This window comes from Jaculus jaculus, chromosome 12 (assembly GCF_020740685.1).
Source record: "Jaculus jaculus isolate mJacJac1 chromosome 12, mJacJac1.mat.Y.cur, whole genome shotgun sequence".
NCBI classification, from domain to species: domain Eukaryota; kingdom Metazoa; phylum Chordata; class Mammalia; order Rodentia; family Dipodidae; genus Jaculus; species Jaculus jaculus.
In genome coordinates, this window is record NC_059113.1 from 19,038,310 (window position 1) to 19,059,043 (window position 20,734).

Here is a 20,734-nt window from a genome sequence, read left to right on the forward strand (position 1 = left end):
CAGATCTCTCTTGTTTTACTTCTAAAAAAATATTTATTTATTATTATTTTAAATATTTTATTTATTTATTTGACAGAGAAAGAAGGAAAGAGAGAGAGACAGACAGATAGAGAATGAGTGGGCACACCAGGGCCTCCAGCCACTGCCAATGAACTCCAGATGCATGAACTCCCTTGTGCATCTGGCTAACGTAGGTCCTGGGGAACTGAACCTGGGTCCCTGCAGACTTTGCAGGCAAACGCCTTAACAGCTAAGCCATCCCTCCAGCCCTTGTTTTACTTCTGTATGTGTGCACCAGGCTAGCTGGCATGCAAGCTGCTGGATTCTCCTGGCTCCACCTCCCATTGCTGTAGGGTTATGGGATCACAAATGTGTGTACCACTTTGAGTCTAGCTTTATGAGGGTGCTGGGGAATGGACCTCGGGCCAGCAAGTTTGTAAGCAAGCATGGTTAAACCGCTGAGCCTTCTCCCAAGCCCTATGTATATTATTTCTGTTTATGTAAAGCATGGAGTAAAATTGCATTCTGATGTCCCATTATTTCATTTAAGAAAAATATTGGGCTGAGTGTGGTGGTGCATGTTTATAATCCCAGCACTCGGGAGGCTGAGGTAGGAGGATTGCTGTGAGTTTGAGGCCAGTCTGGGCTACAGAGGGAGTTCCAGGTTAGTCTGGGCTAGAGTGAAACCCTGTCTCAGAGAGAGAGAGAGATAGAGAAGAGGAATAATGAAAAAGAAATCAGTAAATTCGGGAATAGTGGTGCCCACCTTTAATCCCAGCACTCAGGAGGCAGAGGTAGGAGGAGCATTCTGAGACCACAGAGTGAGTTCTAGGTCAGCGCAGGCGAGAGTGAGACCCTACCTCGAGTGAACAAAACAAAATCATATGCCAGGCGTGGTGGCGCACGCCTTTAATTCCAGCACTTAGGAAGCAAAGGTAGGAGGATGGCCATGAGTTCGAGGTCATCCTGAGACTCCATAGAGAATTCCAGGTCAGCCTGGGCTAGAGTGAGACCCTACCTCAAAAAAACCAACCAAACAAACAAACAAAAAATCATAATAAAAATTATTTACGTGTGTGTGTGTGTGTGTGTGTGTGTGTATGCCAGGGTCTCTTGCCACTGCAAACAAATACCCATTGAGGCTTATGTGTGTGGTTGGGGACTGAACCCCTGGCCAGCAGGCTTTGCAAGTCAGCTCCCCAGTCCTGCACTATTTCATCTTTATGCGTGGAAGTTTATTATTATTGTAGTCATTTGACAGCGTCACCCAACCTCTGGTGAGTATTCAGTTGGTAACTCGCAAGCTCTTGTCTCCTTGCTGCCCATCCGCTCTCACCTCTCTTCTATTCCTGTACGTCCTATCTCTCCAATTCTTTTTTTTTAAATTTTTTTTAAATTTATTTATTTGAGAGTGACAGACACAGAGAGAAAGACAGAGAGAGAGAGAGAGAGAGAGAGAGAATGGGCGCACCAGGGCCTCCAGCCTCTGCAAACGAACTCCAGACACGTGCGCCCCCTTGTGCATCTGGCTAACGTGGGACCTGGGGAACCGAGCCTCGAACCGGGGTCCTTAGGCTTCACAGGCAAGCGCTTAACCGCTAAGCCATCTCTCCAGCCCCCATCTCTCCAATTCTTGTCCCATCAACTAATCCATATGTAAATACCTCAGAGTCATCCATGCAGTGTTACATTCTGAGACTGGCTGCATGGGAACATTCATGAGTATCAAGGGCAGATCTGTTCTTTTCTACTCTTGGGACAGACAGACACTTTCTCAACTCCAGGGTTGCTGGAGCCTCCTTATCATTCATTGGCTACAGACTCTATTACCTTCAATCTTCCTGCCTTCATATGTGGCATTCAGCATGGAGCTTTCTTTTACTGTCACATGGCCAGTCCATCTAGGAAGGCCTGTAGGCATTGTGAAAATATCCACCGACCTAGGCAGAAGGTGTGGGCTCCTATCTTACCTCTTTGTATTTATGAAAGCTTTTGAGTTTGTTTGTTCACTTGTTTTCTTTGAGATAACATCACTTGTAATAGCTCAGCTGGCCTGGTACTTGCTAGACAGCTGATGCTGCCCTTGACCTCCTGATCCTAGTGCCTCCACCTCCTAAATGCATTTACATTACTGGTGTGTGTTACCACACTTGGCTTTGAAAGATAAAGAAAAGTCATGCCGGACGTGGTGGCACACGTCTTTAATCCCAGCACTCGGGAGGCAGAGGTAGGAGGATCACCGTGAGTTCAAGGCCACCCTGAGACTACAGAGTGATTTCCAGGTCAGCCTGAGCTAGAGTGAGACCCTACCTCGAAAAAGAAAAAAAAAAAGTTAGCCAGATCCAAAATGAAAGTGAGGTTTTGGCCTGGGGAGATTGCTCAGTGGTTAACCGTGCTTGCTTACAACCCTGCTGACACAAGTTTGATCCTCCTCAGTGCCCACATAAAGCTGGACACAGCCGGGCATGGTGGTGCACACCTTTAATCCCAGCACTCGGGAGGCTGAGGTAGGAGGATCTCTGTTAGCTTGAGGCCACCCTGAGACCACATAGTGAATTCCAGGTCAGCCTGTGGTAAAGCAAGACACTACCTCAAAAAACAAACAACAACAAAGCCAGACACAAGGTGGCATATGTACCTGTAATCCCAACGTGCCCACAGCAATGGGAGTTGGAGTCAGAAGAATACATACAGGCTCACCCACACTTGCACAAGAGAGACACTGTCTCAACAGAGGGTGGGAAGAGGGAAAAAACAAATCCTAAAGTTTCTTCTCTGACCTTCACAAACATACTGTATGTGCCCACATACACACACACCACATACATACATACACTAATACACACTGTATGCATGTACCCCCCCACACACCACACATACTGCTATCCATGCATGAAAATGGAGATTTTAAAAATACAAAGAAGGGCTGGAGAGATGGCTTAGCGGTTAAGCGCTTGCCTGTGAAGCCTAAGGACCCCAGTTCGAGGCTCGGTTCCCCAGGTCCCACATTAGCCAGATGCACAAGGGCGCGCACGCGTCTGGAGTTCGTTTGCAGAGGCTGGAAGCCCTGGCGCGCCCATTCTCTCTCTCTCCCTCTATCTGTCTTTCTCTCTGTGTCTGTCGCTCTCAAAATAAATAAATTAATTAATTAAAAAAATACAAAGAAGGAAACTATAATTTTATACATAGAAAGAAAAATATATATGAAGTGTATACCAATGTTCAAGAAGAACCCCTCACAATTGCCCAAACATGTAGACAGCCCAACTGCCCATCAACAGATGAATGGATGAATGTGGGCATATGCATACCAAGAGTTTTAGTCAGCCATACGCAGCAATGAAGTTCTGGAACATGCTTCAATGCGGATGAGCCTTGGAAACATTTGCTGAGTAAAAGAACCCAGACCTAAAGACAAACTCGATATCCTTCCATGTACGTGAGATTCCAGAGTGAAGCGAAGTCATAGACATAGAAAGCAGATTAGGTATCTAGGTTTGGGGGTGAGGAGTTATGGCTTGAATGGATACAGTGGCCTCTAGCCACTGTAATCCAATTCCAGACGCCTGTGTCATCTTGTGTGCACCAACGACCTTGCACGCTTGGGTCACATTGTGCACCTGGCTTACCATGACCTGGATCATGATGAGCTCCCTGTCCAAGGGGAAGCAGGCGATATTTGGACACAGGCCTACACACAGAGAAGCACCATGCAACATAGACATTGCCACCTGCATGCCCAGGACAGGGGCTGGGAGTGGATCCCATACTGACTCTCTGCTCACAGAATGGTGGCCTTCAGAACTGAGACATACATTCCTGTCCTTTTTGGCCACCCCCAAGTTTGAGGGATCCTGTTAGGGAAGCCTAGCCAACCAACACACTGCCACAGAAATAGGTTTTCATTCTGGCACTCACCAGAGTTTGTGGACAAGCAAAACTGTGATTCTCTAAGGCCTTTGATTCTTTTTCTTTAAATAGATTGATTTAGTTTATGAGAGAGAGAAAGAGAGAGAATTGGCATGCCAGGGCCTCTAGCCAGTGCATTCAAACTCCAGGCATGTGTGCCACCTTGTGCACAAGAACAACGTCATGGGCATGCGTCACCGTGTGTGTGTGTGTGTGTGTGTGTGTGTGTGTGTCTGGCTTACATGGGTTCTGGGGAGTCAAACCTGGGTCCTTAGGCTTCACAGACAAGCACCTTAACTGCTAAGCCATCTCTCCAGCACAAGGTGGCACATGTGTCTGGAGTTTGTTTGCAGTGGCTGAAGGCCCTGGTTGCACTCATTTCTCACTGTCTTTCTCAAATAAATAGATAAATTAAATATTTAAAACTTTTTATATTTACTTATTTTCAAGCCGAGAGATACAGAGAAGAGAGACAGAGAGAATGGGCACGCCAGGGCCTCTGGCCACTACAAACAAACTCCAGAAGCATGTTCCACTGTGTGCATCTGGCTTAAGTGGGTACTGGGGAATCGAACCTGAGTCCTTAGGCTTCACAGGCAAGCACTTTAACAGCTAAGCCATTCCTCAAGCCCTAAATAAATAAAAGCTAAGAATCCTGAAAGTTCTCTTGTCTTTAATTATTTTCCTCTGGTTTCAAAGCTTTCCCAGTCTTACAATTTTTTTAGTTTTCACTTACGTCCCTTGGAGGAAAGTGGCCCAGTCAACTTTTCAGGCTTCTTGGTTGGAACGTTTTGCTCGCGCACGCCCGCTAGGGGTCAGCGTAGGCTCGGCGTTGAGCTGAGCCATCCCACAATGCACCGGGTCGCGTCGGAGCCGCGGCTTTGAAAGCGACAGCGCCTGGGAGCGGCAGGTGGGTGGGCGGGGCCTGGTGGGCGGGGCGGAACTTCGGGGTAGGGCGGGGCCTGTCTAGGGGCGGGGCCTGAGCAGAGGGGCGGGGCCTGTCTAGGGGCGGGGCCGGAACCTCCGGCTGCCCGTGCTCGCCCGCTGCGCGGCGGGAGCTCTGCACCTGGCTCGGTTGCAAGGTAAATAAATGGCTCTTTGTGGGGGGAGATCGTCCTTTTCTTGGGCGGGAAGTCATTGCTCAGTGGTGGGTTCTCAGGGCCTGGAGAGGTTCCAGCAGCTTCCCACCGACGCCCACCCGCGTCGACGCAGGGCTCTGAGGTGAAAGTCTTTGTCTGGCACGGTTCTCCCGCGCTCCAGTGCCCACCGGGCTCGGGAAGGCCGGCTGGGGGGGGGGGGTCCCACCGCGGTGGGTGTGGATGCCACCCCACGGGAGGGAGCGGCATGCGTGGGAACTTGGGGGCGTGGGCTCCTTCGCGCAGGGTGTGCGCAGGGCACTGGGGTCGCGACCCCGAGCACCTGCCACGTGCCCACCGCTGCCCTCTCCCGAGCCAGCCTGGCTGTCCCCCGGGCTAAGCCGTGGGGTCTCCATGTCCCAGTTGCGCGGGCGTCCCTTGCTGCCACACTCCCCAGGCTGGCTTTAGTTTGGGATGCCACATTTTGAGTTTTTTTTCAGAGTAAAGTTTGGGATCTGGATGAGCTAAGATGCCCGGCACTGGACAGAGCTTGGGCTTGTGATGGGTGTGTGTGGGGTCTGTCCCTCTCCTCCTGTTTCTGGCTCCTGCTGCATTCATCTCACTTCCTGTTACCCTCTTGTCCCCTTGGCAATTGTGTGGCAGCCTGAAGGCTCCAGGTTTGCTGTGGTAAGGTGGCCCCAACTCCGCCCACTTTTTAAACTCAGCAGGTTTAGTTCTGTGATTCCCATCCTCAGTAAAATAAGTTATATTTTAAAGATAGCTTTTCACCTTATGTCCACCGCCATAAACCATTTGATTTCCTTTTACTTGAAAACTCCAAGCAGCTCTTTCATTGAAAAGAGGCTAACAGGCAATCTTGGGGGAACCTGATCTTGATGTCATCGAATCATCCCACAGAACGAGGCAGTAGGTGGGAAATCAGGCAAGCTTGATACTCAAAAATTCCTGCCACTGAGAACTGTTCAAAGGATCTTTACTGTACCTTCCAAATTTAAAATGCTAGGAATGAACACAAATTTCTTTTTTTGGTAGACACACCTCTTTATTATCAAAATACAACTATTTTGAACTGTTACTGTATTGCCTCTGGCCAAGGAAAGGACATGAATCTGGAGGAGTTAGGATATCTTTGTTAAGCAGAAACTTATCTTAATGGTTCTTAACTCTGTGTTGGGGTGTTTTCTCAGGAAGTATCAGTTCTCTTTCGAGATAGGAAGTTATGACTTGTTCCACATGGGTGTTTTTTTTTTTTTTTTTTTCTATTTGGAAGATAATCAGTGTTTCTGTTCCTAATTGTTGAGGGCGCTTCTTAAAAACCCAACCCTCTGGAGGCAGGGTAAGGAGGATCAAGTTTCAGGTCAGCCTGGGCTACACAGCAAGTCACAGCCAAGGCTCCACCTTCACAGTGACATCCTGTACTAAAAACAAAACAGAAAATCATGTATTTACGAGTAAAAAGAATCCTTAAGAAACATAAACAAGCCGGGCATGGTTGCACATGCTTTTAATCCCAGCACCCAAGAGGCAGAGGTAGGAGGAACGGCAAGAGTTCAAGGCCACCCTGAAACGACATAGTGAATTACAGGTCATCCTGAACTAGAGCAAGACCCTACCTCAAAAAACAAAACAAAACAAAAAAAAAACCCAACAACTATATACATACATACATACATACATACATACACATATGTATATGTATATATGTGTATATATACACACGCATGCCATACGTGGTAGCTCAAACCTATAATTCTACTACTTGGGAGGCTGACGTAGGAGAATCATCATGAGTTCAAGGCCAGGTTGTCCTACATAGTGAGTTCCAGGTCATTCTGGGATAGAGTGAGACCCTGCCTCAAAAAAAGAAAAGTAGGGCTGATGAGATGGCTTAGTGGTTAAGGAGCTTGCTTGCGCTGCCTAAAACCTCATGTTCAAATCTCCAGGTCCCACATAGCCAGACACACAGTGGTGCAAGCACGCAGTGTTGTACATGTGCCACAAGGGGGCGCACGCATCTGGAGTTCATTCACAGAAGGCTGAAGGTCCTGCCGCGCCCATTCTTTCTCTCTTAAAAATAATTATAAAAATTAAAAAGAAAAGTAGCTGGGCGTGGTGGCGCATGCCTTTAATTCTAGCTCTTGGGAGGCAGAAGTAAGAGGATCACCATGAGTTTGAGGCCACCTTGAGACTACATAGTGAATTCTAGGTCAGCTTGGGCTAGAGTGAGACCCTCCCTAGAAAAAGCCACAAAAAAGAAAAAAGTAAAAAGCAAGAAAAAGATTCATCTCAGCTAATAGGCAAAAGAAAAAACCAAAATCTCGTGAGTTATGAGTACTGACCAGCACCCATAAGAAGTGAAGGACACCGAAGCATAAAAAAGACAGATGAAGCCCTACGTGGTGACACACGCCTTTAATCCCAGCACTCGGGAGGCAGAGGTAGGAGGATCACCATGAGTTAGAGGGCACTCTGAGAATACATAGTGAATTCCAGGTCAGCCTGAGCTAGAGTGAGACCCGACCTCAAAAACCAAAAAAAAAACCCAAAAAGCAAAAAAAAAAAAAAAAAAAAAAAAAAAAAAGGCAAGATATTTCACAATAAGTTCTTTTTGCACAGTGCAAGCCCTGCCTGCAGAGCTTTGTATGGAAAGAGGCTGAACATATATGCAGACACAAAGGCCTGGGCTCACTGAAAATAAGCAGATCAAGTTTAAGAACATGCACTTGGATTAATATAAGGAATGGCATGCCTTTAATCCCAGCACTCGGGAGGCAGAGGTAGGAGGATCGCTGAGAGGTCGAGCCCACCCTGAGACTACAGAGTGAATTTCAGGTCAGCCTGAGCCAGAGTGAGACCCTACCTTGAAAAAACCAAAAAAAAAAAAAAAAAAAAAACAAAACCCCCAAAAACCCAAAAAACAAACAAACATACATACATACATACATACATACATACATACATATATATATATATATGGAACAGGTGGCCCACCTCCTGGATGACCTTCCAGTGTCCTTTATGTTTCAAAGAAAGGCTCTGCTGCCATACTTCTTGCTCGCTGTTCTGGGGGAGGTCCATTTAAACCTGGCCTGCAGGCACAGACAGGAGTGTATGGGAGTTGGCCCAGCAGAGCGCCTCATCAGTGACTCATTTCTGCAGCAAGTGTTGACAGGCACAGGCTGGACTCCCTGCTGTAACGCACTGCTAGTGGAAAGTACTAACGAACAGGATCTGTTAATGGGCTGCGTCATCAAGACCACAGAAGTAGGGCACAAGGTATTGCTTAGATGCTGATACAGCTATAATATCTCTCAGAAGAAGCATGTAGACCTGAGTGATTCAGTGTAAAACTATACCATCGAGGGCTGGAGAGATGGCTTAGTGGTTAAGGCTCTTGCCTGCGAAGCTTAAGGACCCATATTCAACTCTCTAGGTCCCACATAAGCCAGACACACAGTGACGCAAGCACGCAATGTTGCACATGCACACGGGGGCACACGCATCTGGAGTTCATTTGCAGTGGCTGAAGGCCCTGGTGCTCCCATCCTATCTCAATTAAATAAAAGAAAAAATATATACCATTGAATGACCACTGAAGATTGAACCCAGAGCCTAACCACGCTAAACAAGTAAGTCCTCCACCACTTAGCTACTAACCCCTTTGGCCACCATACCATTTACTCTGAAGGAAAAAAAAGGAATAAGAAAAAAAATGTTGAAAATCATTTCCTTTGGCTTTCATATTTGAGCACCAATTAAAAACACTATTAGACAATGATATTGTCAAATCATGTACTATGCGACTATGGAAACAGTGATTTTGAACGAGTTAATCACATGGGGAAGGCTGGGGATGTAGCCCAGTTGGTATACATGAAGCCCTGGGTTCAACCCCTAGCACTACATAAACTGAATGTGGTATATGACTATAATTCCATCACTGAGGGTGGGTAGAGGAAGGAGGATCAGAAAGTCGAGATTATCCTTGGCTATATCGTGAGTTTGAGGCCAGCCTTGGCTACATAAGACCCTGCCTCAAAAAAAAAATACAGGAGATTATCCCAGCTTTATGATAAAAACACCACTCTGAGCTGGGCATGGTGGTGCACGCCTTTAATCCCAGCATTCAGGAGTCAGAGGTAGGAGGATCAGTGTGAGTTCAAGGCCTCCCTGAGAGAGACTACATAGTGAATTCCAGGTCAGCCTGGGCTAGAGTGAAACCTTACCTCGAAAAACAAAACAAAACAAACAAACAAAAAAATGAAGCTGATTTAGGGCTGGAGAGATGGCTTAGTGGTTAAGCACTTGCCTGTGAAGCCTAAGGACCCCGGTTTGAGGCTTGATTCCCCAGGACCCCCATAAGCCAGATGCACAAGGAGGCGCATGTCTCTGGATTTCGTTTGCAGTGGCTAGAGGCCCTGGCACGCCCATTCTTTCTCTCTCTCTTTCTCTTTCTTTTTCTGTCTCTTCTCTTTCTCTCTCTGTTGCTCTCAAATAAATAAATAATAATAATTTTTTTTTTAAAAAGCAGGTTTGGGTGGGTAAATAAACCTAGAGATCACAAGAACATAGTGTGGGTTTGCTGTAGTGGAGGCCTGTTCAGTGTGCTGGGGGCTCCGTTTCCCATGTATTGGCTTCAGGAAAGGACTTACGGAAGAGCCAGCACCCGCAATAAGAGCCAAGGATATCTAAGGTTGTTTTAGGCACGGGGGGGGGGGGGGGGGGGCGGGTAGCCCTGTGTGGAGAGACGGGACAAGCATCGACACAATTACACAGGAGGCTTGAGGTCCAGGAGCTGTGAGGAGTTCAGACTGGTGAGAGAGGTGGGAGGGGTGTCAGAAGGCCTTATAAAGGGGGACAGCTTAGGTTATAGGGACAGTGACAGAGGCAGAGAGCATTCAGCAACCTTTCTGAAGCTGAGTGACGGGTGGACTTCAGAGGCTAGGAGGCAGGAAGAACTTATGAGGATGGAGCAGGGATTAGGGAAGAAATGAGGCTGTAGCATTTGTTGGATGTTTTGCCATTTTCAGTTTTCTCACATTATTTTGTTTGGTTCTCATTCTACCCTGGGCAGTCAGTAGGGTAAGATTAGTAGTTTCATATGTAAATGCATTTTTGGCACCTCATCCCTGATCTTTATATATATTAACAAACACCCTGTGAATTAAGTACTGGGAATCCATTTCACAGAAGTTGGTGCAGAGGCCTTGGGAGGCACAGGGGTGAACCAGCTGCAGCCCAGTCTCACTCTGAGCAGCAGAGGGTCCTGCTTCTCCAGAGACTGGGCAAGACTGGCCTTCTAGGCAAACACACACACTGGAAGATGACTCTTGAGTTAGGATGGTGATGTGGCCGCGGAGCCCACCTCCTGAAGCATCTGTGTGTGTCCATTTAAAGCCTTCCAACAAAACGGTGTGGAGGTTCCTCCAAAATGACCAGTGATGAACACTCAGGATAAATCTGACAGGTTTGAAGGCCTTGACTAGACCAGATGCACACTGTGTTCATAGCAGTATTTTTTTTTAGGTAGGGTCTCATTCTAGCTCAGGCTGACCTGGATTTCACTGTATAGTCTCTCAGGGTGGCCTTGAACTCATGGCGATCCTCCTACCTCTTCCTCCCAAGTGCTGGGATTAAAGGTGTGCGCCACCACGCCTGGCTCTTAATTTTTTTTTTTTATTGGCAACTTCCATAATTATAGACAACAAACCATGATAATTCCCTTCCCCCCACTTTCTCCTTCACAATTCCACTCTCCATCATATCCCCTCCTCCTGTCATGAGTCTCTCTTTTATTTTGATGTCATCGTCTTCTCCTCCTATTATAAGGGTCTTGTGTAGGTAGTACCAGGCGTTGCAAGGGCATGGGTATCTAGGTCATTTTGTGTCTGGAAGAGTGCATTGTAAGCAGTCCTACCCTTCTGACAGTCTTTGCGCCACCTCTTCCACAACTGGACCCTGAGTCTTGGAAGGTGTGATACAGATGTTTCAGTGCTGGACATTCCTATGTCACATCTTCTCAGCGCTATGGTGCCTTTTGAGTCGTCCCAGATACCACCACCATCTGAAAAGAGAAGCTTCTCTAAGCAAAAGTGAGAGTAGGGCTGGAGAGATGGCTTAGCGGTTAAGCGCTTGCCTGTGAAGCCTAAGAACCCCGGTTCAAGGCTCGGTTCCCCAGGTCCCACGTTGGCCAGATGCACAAGGGGGCGCACGCGTCTGGAGTTCGTTTGCAGAGGCTGGAAGCCCTGGCGCGCCCATTCTCTCTCTCTCCCTCTATCTGTCTTTCTCTCTGTGTCTGACGCTCTCAAATAAATAAATAAATAAAAATTAAAAAAAAAAGTGAGAGTAGCATTAACATATGGGTATGAACGTTAAGAAAAGTGCTTATAAGGCAGTTTGGTGAGCATAAAATATGCATTTAGCCAGACACCAGCAGACGTTACACCCTAGGGCTCGTGACCTCCCCCCCATCCACAGCAGTGTTCTTCACAAGAGCTAAAGGTACAGGCAGCCCAGCTGTCCATGAAGGGATGAGTGGTCAATGACACGGTCCCTGAGCACAAAGGTATTAATCATCCTCAGAAAGGAAGTTCTGACACATGTCACAACATGGGTGAATCTTGAAGATACTATGCTAAGTGACAGAAACCAGTCCCAAAGGACAAGTACTATGTGACTTATACAAAGTCCCTGGAGAAGCCAGATTGGTAGAGACAGAAAGAAGATTGATGGTTTCTCAGGCCTGGGGGGAGGGGATGGGGGATTTTGGTTTGGGAAAATGAAAAAGTCCCAGAGATGGGTGGATGGTGATGGGGACACACACAATGGATATACCTCATGCCGTTCACTGTACGCTAGACAGCATCCAGCCCCCTCCTCCTTCGCTTTCTGTTGGCCATGGAGAACCTGCTCCCATACTCCTTGTGCCATAACGTTCCTCCTCACGATACGTCCAGGAGCAAGCTGAGTGAGTGTGCACTGAGTCCTGTGAAACCGTGAGCCAAATAAATCTCTAAGTGGGCTGGGAGATGGCTCAGTAGTTAAAGGTCCTTGCTTACAAACACTGTCAGCCCAGGTTCAGTTCCCAAGCCACCCACATAAAGCCAAATGGGCATTTATTTACAGCAGCAAGAGACTCTTGTGTACCCATACATACACACACGCAAATAAGTAATTTTTTATGGGCTAGAGAGATGGCTTGATGGTTAAGGCGCTTGCCTGCAAAGCCTAACGACCTGGGTTTGATTTCCCAGTGCCCTTGTAAAGCCATATGCACACAGTGGTACATCATATCTGGAGTCCTTTTGCAGTGGCTAGAGGCCCTGGCATGCCCATTCTCATCCTCTCTCCCTCTACTTAACAAATAAATAAAATATTTAAAAGAAAATGTTTTAAAAAATAGCTAAGATGGTAAATTGTCTATTTTGTATATTATGTACAGAAAAAGTCCCATTGACTATCACATTGTGATCAGATTATTGAGACTTAGGCACTTGTGATAAGTTTGCGATAAGGAAGACAGAGGAAACCCAATTCAAAAAGAGTGAAGTATGTCATAGAACCCAACCCAAGAAAAGAGTGCTGGATACGTTCAGAGATGGCAGATCATCTGTAAGATAGCAGACACAGGACTTAGTTTGACTCTCTCTTTTCACAGATCATGAGGGAGGCCCAGAGTTATTAAGTGATTTGCCCAGGGACTTGCACAAGTTCAGACAGAGTGAGAACACGAAGCCAGAATCCAACCTCCCTGGCCAGGCTAGTGCTTGGTACCAGTGAGGACTGTGCGTTCACAAAGTTGTGCATGTCTTTCCAAGCAGAAAGCAAGCCATTTTGCTCGTCTTTGTCAGCCTTGCTGCGGCAGATTCATAGGAATGCGGTTATTAAGGGACCTGGTGCTTAGAATGATTGCTGGCTCCATTTAGGTATAAGGTGGGAAAATGGTCATGAGTCAGTACACTTACTATCAAAAACTGGAGGTGTTGGAAGTGTAGCTCAGTGGTGGAGCACTTGCCTAGTATGCATAAGGCCTTGGGTTTGTCTTCAGCACTGAAAATCAATGTGAAGACCTATGACTCATTAAATATCCCTGTTTTTTTTTTTGGCGGGGGGGGGGTTTGGTCAGCTCAGGCTGACCTGGAATTCACTATGGAGTCTCAGGGTGGCCTTGAACTCATGGCAATCCTCCTACCTCTGCCTCCTGAGTGCTGGGTTTAAAAGCATGTGCCACCATGCCCAACCTAATTTCCAGCTTTTTAAAAATGATTTTTATGGAGAATGGAATTTCAAAGGGGAAAGTGTGGGGAGGGGAGGGAGGGAATTACCATGGGATATTTTTTTATAATCATGGAAAATGCTAATAAAAATTTAAAAAAAATGATTTTAATGCCTTTTTTTATTTGAGAAAGAGGCAGACAGAGAATGGGTGCACCAGGACCTCTAACCATTGCAAAGGAACTCCAGATGTGTGCACACTTTGTGCATCTGGCTTATGTGGGTACTGGGGAATCGAACCTAAGTCCTTAGGCTTTGCAGGCAAGCACCTTAACCGCTAAGCCATTGCTTTAGCCCCTAATTCCTAACTTTTATGTATCTATGACTTCTGACTTTATTCTAGATGCTCTGCCAGTTTCTGTTGTGCATAAAACTCTTGAAGTCATAGAAAGGGCCAATAGCAGAGCAGGAAGAGTTGGGGCGGGACTGATGTGCAGTGCAGCGGAAGGGTGTTACATACCTGAGAGCAGCAAGGTTCTTAGAGGGCGGTCTTTGGGATGCAGAAGGACGGAGCCCGCTCCTGAAGCTCACCGTGCCAGACCCAGAGGGGGGCGTCCTGCAGGGCTCAGTGCCTGCTTGCAGGGTCAGAGTGAACTGTGCAGAAGAAACACAATAAACAAAACCAGTAGTGCTTGCCTTAACTTAGTTCAATCGGTTTAAAAAAAAAAAAAGGGCATGAGCCGGACGTGGTGGCGCACGCCTTTAATCCCAGCACTTGGGAGGCAGAGGTAGGAGGATCGCTGTGAGTTCGAGGCCACCCTGAGACTCCATAGTGAATTCCAGGTCAGCCTGGGCTAGAGTGAGTCCTTACCTCGAAAAACCAAAAAAAAAAAAGGGGCATGAAAGCACGATGGGGATTATAGGAGAAAAAGAATGTTACAGGGTGCAGGAGGGGGATAAGAGGGTAATTGGAGGGAATAAGATCAAATACATTATATACATGCACGAAAATGTCTAAATAAACAGAGTATTGCTCACATGAACAGAGGAGCCAGAGAGAGAGGTGGGACAAAGCACAAAATGGAAAAGACCTCAATTTTCTTTCTTATTTACTTATTTTTGTGCTCATTTTTGTTTTTGGAGGTAGGGTTTCACTCTAGTTCAGGCTGACCTGGAATTCACCATGTAGTCTCAGGGTGGCCTGGAACTCATGGTGATCTTCCTGCCTCCGCCACCCAAGTGTTGGGATTAAAGGCATGTGCCACCACACCTGGCTAGACCTCAATTTTCTTTTCTTTCTTTTTCTTTTTTCCAGAAAACTTTTTACTTTTTAAAACTTTATTTATTTGAGAGAGAGAGAGAAAGAGGAAGAACGAGGGAGAGAGAATGCGCCCCCTTTTGCATCTGGCTTACGTGTGTCCTGGGGAATCGAACTGAGGTCTTTTGGCTTTGCAGGCAAGTGTCTTAACCACTGAGCGATCTCTCCAGCCCCAGACCTCAGTTTTCATGCACTAGCTCACTGCCGTCAGGTTGACGCCCCAACTGTGTAGATACGTGGATAGAAATTCTTTGTTGTTGTTATCCAATACTTGAGCCTGCACGCTTCTGGGAGACCTAGGGAATAGCATAATAGATAAAACAACCCATAAAAAATAAGCACTAGACATTAAGCTTTAAAGCAAGCATCGACTTTGAAAGTCCATCGCAAACTCCGGGACCTTGGAAAAGTTAATCTACCAGAGCACTGCGCTTCCCTCATCTCTAAACTGCGATTAGTAGTAACATTACTGAAGGCTGTGAGGATTTGAACCTGCTGCTATACTACTCATCAGTCACCATGTGTCAGGGTAGTGCCCGTTCTGGGTGAGAAGCAGGGCCAAAATGTGGGGACCTCTGATTCTTGGGCTCAAGTGACCTGTAGCTGCTGAGATGGAGGACAGACCTGTGGACAGTCAGTGAGAGAGCAGTTAAGGACTTTGTTGGTACATGGGAGATGGACAGTGCATGCTAGCCATCTTTTTCTTTCTATTTTTAAATATATAAGACTTAATATAATAAATACAGAACGAATCAGAAGCGACTGATATGTATGTCAAGGTGACTAGCAGCAATAGTAAAATTGGTCTTGCTGGTAATTTACCTCTAAAGTTTTGTCTAGCACATAGGAATTATCTTTTCTGTTGATATGTAGAAAAAAGGCAGTGAAATTTGCATTGTGCTAGCTGGGTGTGGTGGTGTTCGGCCTTTAATCCCAGCATTTGGGAGGCAGAGGTAGGTGGATCACTGTGAGTTCAAGGCCACCCTGAGGCTACATACTAAATTCCAGGTCAGCCTGCGCTAGAGTGAGACCCTACCTTGAAAAACCAAATATATATATATATGTGTGTGTGTGTAATGCTAGCTCTTTAAAAACTCTGAAACAAAAGTGATCATAGGGGGCTGGAGAGATGGCTTAGTGGTTAAGCGCTTGCCTGTGAAGCCTAAGGACCCCGGTTCGAGGCTCGGTTCCCCAGGTCCCACGTTAGCCAGATGCACAAGGGGGCGCACGCGTCTGGAGTTCGTTTGCAGAGGCTGGAAGCCCTGGCGCGCCCATTCTCTCTCTCTCCCTCTATCTGTCTTTCTGTGTCTGTCGCTCTCAAATAAATAAATAAAAATAAACAAAAAAAAAAATTTAAATAAAAAAAAAAAAAGTGATCATAGGGCTGGAGAGATGGCTTAGCAGTTAAGGCATTTGCCTGTGAAGTCTGAGGATCCAGGTTGGATTCCCCAATACCCATGTAAGCCAGATAGATACACAAGGCGGCATATGTCTTGAGTTCATTTGTAGTGGCTGGAGGCCCTGGTGTGCTCATTCTCTATCTGCCTCTTTCTCTCTCATAATAAGTAAGTAAATAAATAAAATAGTTTTTAAAAAATGATCGTAGCTGTGGGCTGGAAATCTTATCACGTGATATTTTCAAAAAATATTTTCATTTATTTGCAAGCAGACAGAGAGAAAAAGAGAGAGAGAATATGAGTGGGCACACCAGAGCCTCTACCATCTGCAAACGAACTCCAGATGCATGTGCCACTTTGTGCATCTGGCTTTACATGGGTACTGGGGAATCGAACCCCAGTCATTAGGCTTTGCTGGCAAGCGCCTTAACCAGGAAGCCATCTCTTCAGCCCTGATAAGATATTTTGAAATGGAATTTGGTTTTCAGTTTCTTGGAAACTTGATAGAAAAGGAAACAGGTTGGGTTGTATAATTTTCTTATTCTGATTATAGTATCCAAGTATCCAGATTCAGTTGTAAGGAGGACATGTCCCCCACCCCCCCCAAACTAAACCCAAAGAAGGATTTCTCACCTGGGCTCCCTTGACCACAGTTTTGAAGGTATGGACAATTATCTTCAGTAACATATTGTGTGCGGCCAGCCCTGAAAGCATTGTGCAGTTGCATGGCTCTAACGCTCTTTACCTCCTGTGGAGATGGGTGTTATCCTTACACATGTCAGGTGCATGTTAGGAGTTTTGTAGGATTCACTCTCAGGATTTTCCTGAGGGTAAGGTCATTGGAAGAAGCGCGAGACGGGAGACGTGAACCCAATTGGAAACCCGAGTGGGAAAGGTCTCATTGTCTATGGCTTCAGTTACCCAGTACTCATGGGTGAGAGGATTCCTTAGCACAAAGAGCCATGGAATCAATAGGTGTTTTAAGTTTTGAAAGAACAGAGTAAATTCCGTGTTTTATCCTGACAGACAGTAGCAGGCTGCAGAGCAGATGGTGGCGTCTGCTGCTGGTAGATCAGGGATTAACAACCAGCCAGTAAATATTAAATATACGTCACATAGGAAGTAGTGTGCTGCAGCGAGAAAGGCGTGGACTTGAGGTCAGATGTTGGGAGAAATTACAGGGAGCTGTTGTTTTGGACTAAGCCATCTGCAGCAGGCTCCGACAACTAGACTAAAAAGCAGAATGGAGTCATTCACACCAAAGTGCTACCATTCTGTGGCCTTCTGAGCCATCAGGGTTAGAGATAAAAGCCAAATATTTTAAACAGGCTACTTGTAATTGGCAATAATGAAGTTCCTTCTACATTAATTCTTACGTATAAAACAGGTAACTTGATGTTAACCAATCATGTATTTTCCTATTGTTACATCTCCTTGTCGTGCCTTACAAGGAGAGTAACGGAAGTCACCAATCCATTATTTTTTATTTTTATTTTATTTTTTTGAGTAGGGTCTAGCCCAGGCTGACCTGGAACTTACTCTGTAGTCCCAGGCTAGTCTCAAATTCATAGTGATCCTCCTATCTCTGCCTCCCAAGTACTAGGATTAAAGGTGTGTGTCACATGCCTGAGAGAGAGAATATATGAGAATGAGAGAATAGGTCCATCCGAGTCTTCAGCCACTGCAAATGACTCCAAATGCATGTGCCACTTTGTGTATCTGGTTTTACGTGGGTACTTGGCAATTGAACTCGGGGGTCATTAGACTTTAAGGGCAAGTGCCTTGGTCCCTGAGCAATCTCTCTAGCCCTGCTACTATTTTGTAATGATCACACAGGATAAGGGGTTTCATTATATCTTCACACATGCTTATCACTTTGCTGATATCCACCCCTCCATTACCTCTCTTGTTCTACCATCTCCACTTCCCCTAATAGCCCACCTCTCGTTTCATATCCTATGTATGTATGTATGTATGTATATATGTATACGTATATATACTTAAAATTTAAATAAGAGAAAACGTAATACTATTTAGCCTAACATGATCTCCAGTTTTCATTTTGGTTTTTCGAGGTAGGGTTTCGCTCTAGCCCAGGCTGACCTGGAATTCACTATGTAGTCTCAGGGTGGCCTCAAACTCACAGCAATCCTCCTACCTCTGTCTCCCAAGTGCAGGGATTAAAGGTGTGCGCCACCATGCCCAGCTCCTGGCTCAGATTCTTTTGGGCACTAATCCAGTAGAGCTGGATTATAAAGTAGTTTTGTTCCAAGTTTTTGGAGAATCGTCTTGATTTCCACAATGGTTAAACTAATTTACATTCCTACCAGCAGTGTAAACCCCCCTCCCCAACCTTACCCATCATTGGTTGCTTGTTTTCTTGATGATACTTATTGTGACTGGAGATGGAATCTCATTGTCATTTTGATTTTGCATTTTCCCTGATGATTTAAGGCCGTTGAACATTTTTTCCATATATTTTTGGCCATTTGTACTTTCAAGGACTATCTGCTCAGTTCATTTGCTCGTTTTTTGATTGGCTATGTTGAGGTTTGAGTGCTTATTTATTTATTATTAGCTCTTTAGCTGGCCTGGAATTCACTGTGTAGTCTCAGGGTGGCCTTGAACTCACAGTGATCTTCCTACTTCTGCTTCCCAAGTGCTATGATTAAAGGCATGCGCTACCATGCTCGGCTTCTTTATATATTCTAGATATTCATCCCCTGTCCAATGTTTATCTGGCCTGTATTTTCTCCCACTGTTTTCTTTTCATTCTGACATTTATTTCTTTTGCTATACATAAGCTTTTTAATTTGACTCACTCCCACTTGCCAATTCTTACTGCTATTTCCTGGGCTAGCGGAGTCCTTTTCAGAAAGTCCTTGCCTATACCTAGATCTTGAAATGTTTTCCTCTAGCAGCCTTGATCTATTTTGAATTGATTTTTTGTGGGTCGGTTTCATTCTTTTACACGTGGATATCTACCTTTCCAAACACCATTTATTGATGAAGCTATCTTTTTTTGCCAATGTATGTTTTGGGCACCTTTGTAGAAAACTAATTAGGTGGCTGTGGCTATGTGGTTTTGTTTCTGGCCCTTCTGTTCCATTGGACCTCTGTGTCTTTTTTTGTGTGTGTGTATGTATCTCTCCCTGTGTATACACATGCAAGTATGTGTTGCATGCCAGTAATATGCTTTTTAATTTTTTTTATCTTTTTGTAGTAATTTGAAGTTAGGTATGTGATGCCTCCAGTATTGTTCCTTCTGCTTTGAATTTATTGTTGTATATGACTTTTAGGATTGGTTTTTCTATGTCTGTGAAAAGTGTTACTGGAATTGTGATGAAGGTGGCATTGAATTTGTTTTCTTGTGTTATAGTCACTTTCACAGTGTTAATTCTATAAGCATGGGAGGTTTTTCCATCTTTAGCATTTTCAAATTATGTTTTCAGGGGCTGGAGGGATGGCTTAGCAGTTAAGCACTTGCCTGTGAAGCCTAAGGACCCTGGTTTGAGGCTTGATTCCCCAGGACCCATGTTAACCAGATGCACAGGGGGCGCACACATCTGGAGTTTGTTTGCAGTGACTGAAGACCCTGGCACGCCCATTCTCTCTCTTCTTCTCTCTGTCTGCCTCTTTCTCTCTGTCGTTCTGAAATAAATAAATAAAAATAAACAAAAAATTATATTCTCAAAGTCTTTAGAGTTTTCACTGTAGTGGTCTTACACCATCATGGTTAGGTTTATTCCTAGGCATTTTATCTGTTGTTTTTTAGAATGTTAATTATTTTTTAGAACATTATTTAAAAACCTACTGAAGCTGGGCATGGTGGCACATGCCTTTAATCCCAGCATTCGGGAGGCAGAGGTAGGATCACTTGAGTTCGAGGCCACCCTGAGGCTACATAGTGAATTCCAGGTCAGCCTGGGCCAGAGTGAGACCCTACCTCAAAAAACAAACAAACAAACAAACAAAAAACTACTGATCTTTTGTAATTTGCTTTTGTATCCTGCTACATTGCTGAGCCTGTTTATCAGATCTAAGAGTTTTCTGGTGAAGTCTTTAGGGTTTACAACTATAAAATCCTATCATTGTCAAATAGGAATAATTTGTCTCCTTCCTTCCTAATTTATATCTCTTTTGTTTCTTTATTTCCTTAATAGTGTGGCTAAAAATTCAGGAACTACATTGAGTAAAAGTGAAGAGAATAGGACTAGAGAGATGGCTTAGCGGTTAAGGCGCGCTTGCCTACAAAGCCAAAGGGCTCAGGCTGGATTCCCCAGAACCTACATGGCCGGATGTACAAAGTGGCACATGTGTCTGGAGTTTATATGCAGTGGCTGGAGACCCTGGAGTGTTCATTCTGTGAGCCTCTCCATCTCTCTCTCTCTCTAATAAATAAGAATAAAAAATCTTAAAAAGTTTTACAAGTGGAGAGAGTGAAATAGATGCCCCCTTTTTTGGTAAAATATTCATTTATTTATTTGAGGGAGAGAGAGAGAGAGTGAGAGAAACAGAATGAGTGAGGCAGGGCCGCCTCCTGCTGCAGATGGACTCCAGGTGCGTGCGCCACTTTGTTCATCTGGCTTTATGTGGGGACTGGGTCATTGAGCCAGGGCAGGGAGGCTTTGCAAGCAAGCTCCTTTCACCACTGAGCCCTCTCTCCAGTCCCCTATCACTTCTGATTTTAGAGGAAATAGTCTCAGCTTTTCTCTATTTGGCATAATTCTGACTTTAGCCTTGTTCCTAGCCTTTATTATGTTAAAGTATGTTCTTTCATTCCCAAATTTATTAGGCCT

General features: G+C 45.3%; 1 protein-coding gene across 2 annotated transcripts in view; it reads left to right on the forward strand.

Moving 5' to 3' along the window:
* Positions 1-4,913: 4,913 nt before the first annotated feature.
* Extl3 (exostosin like glycosyltransferase 3) overlaps positions 4,914-20,734 on the forward strand; it is a 126,694-nt gene continuing 110,873 nt past the window's right edge. For both annotated transcript variants that reach the window (XM_045130893.1, XM_045130895.1), the window contains exon 1: positions 4,914-4,991. The gene's annotated coding sequence lies outside the window, so the exon portion shown is untranslated. The remainder of the gene's footprint in view (positions 4,992-20,734) is intronic.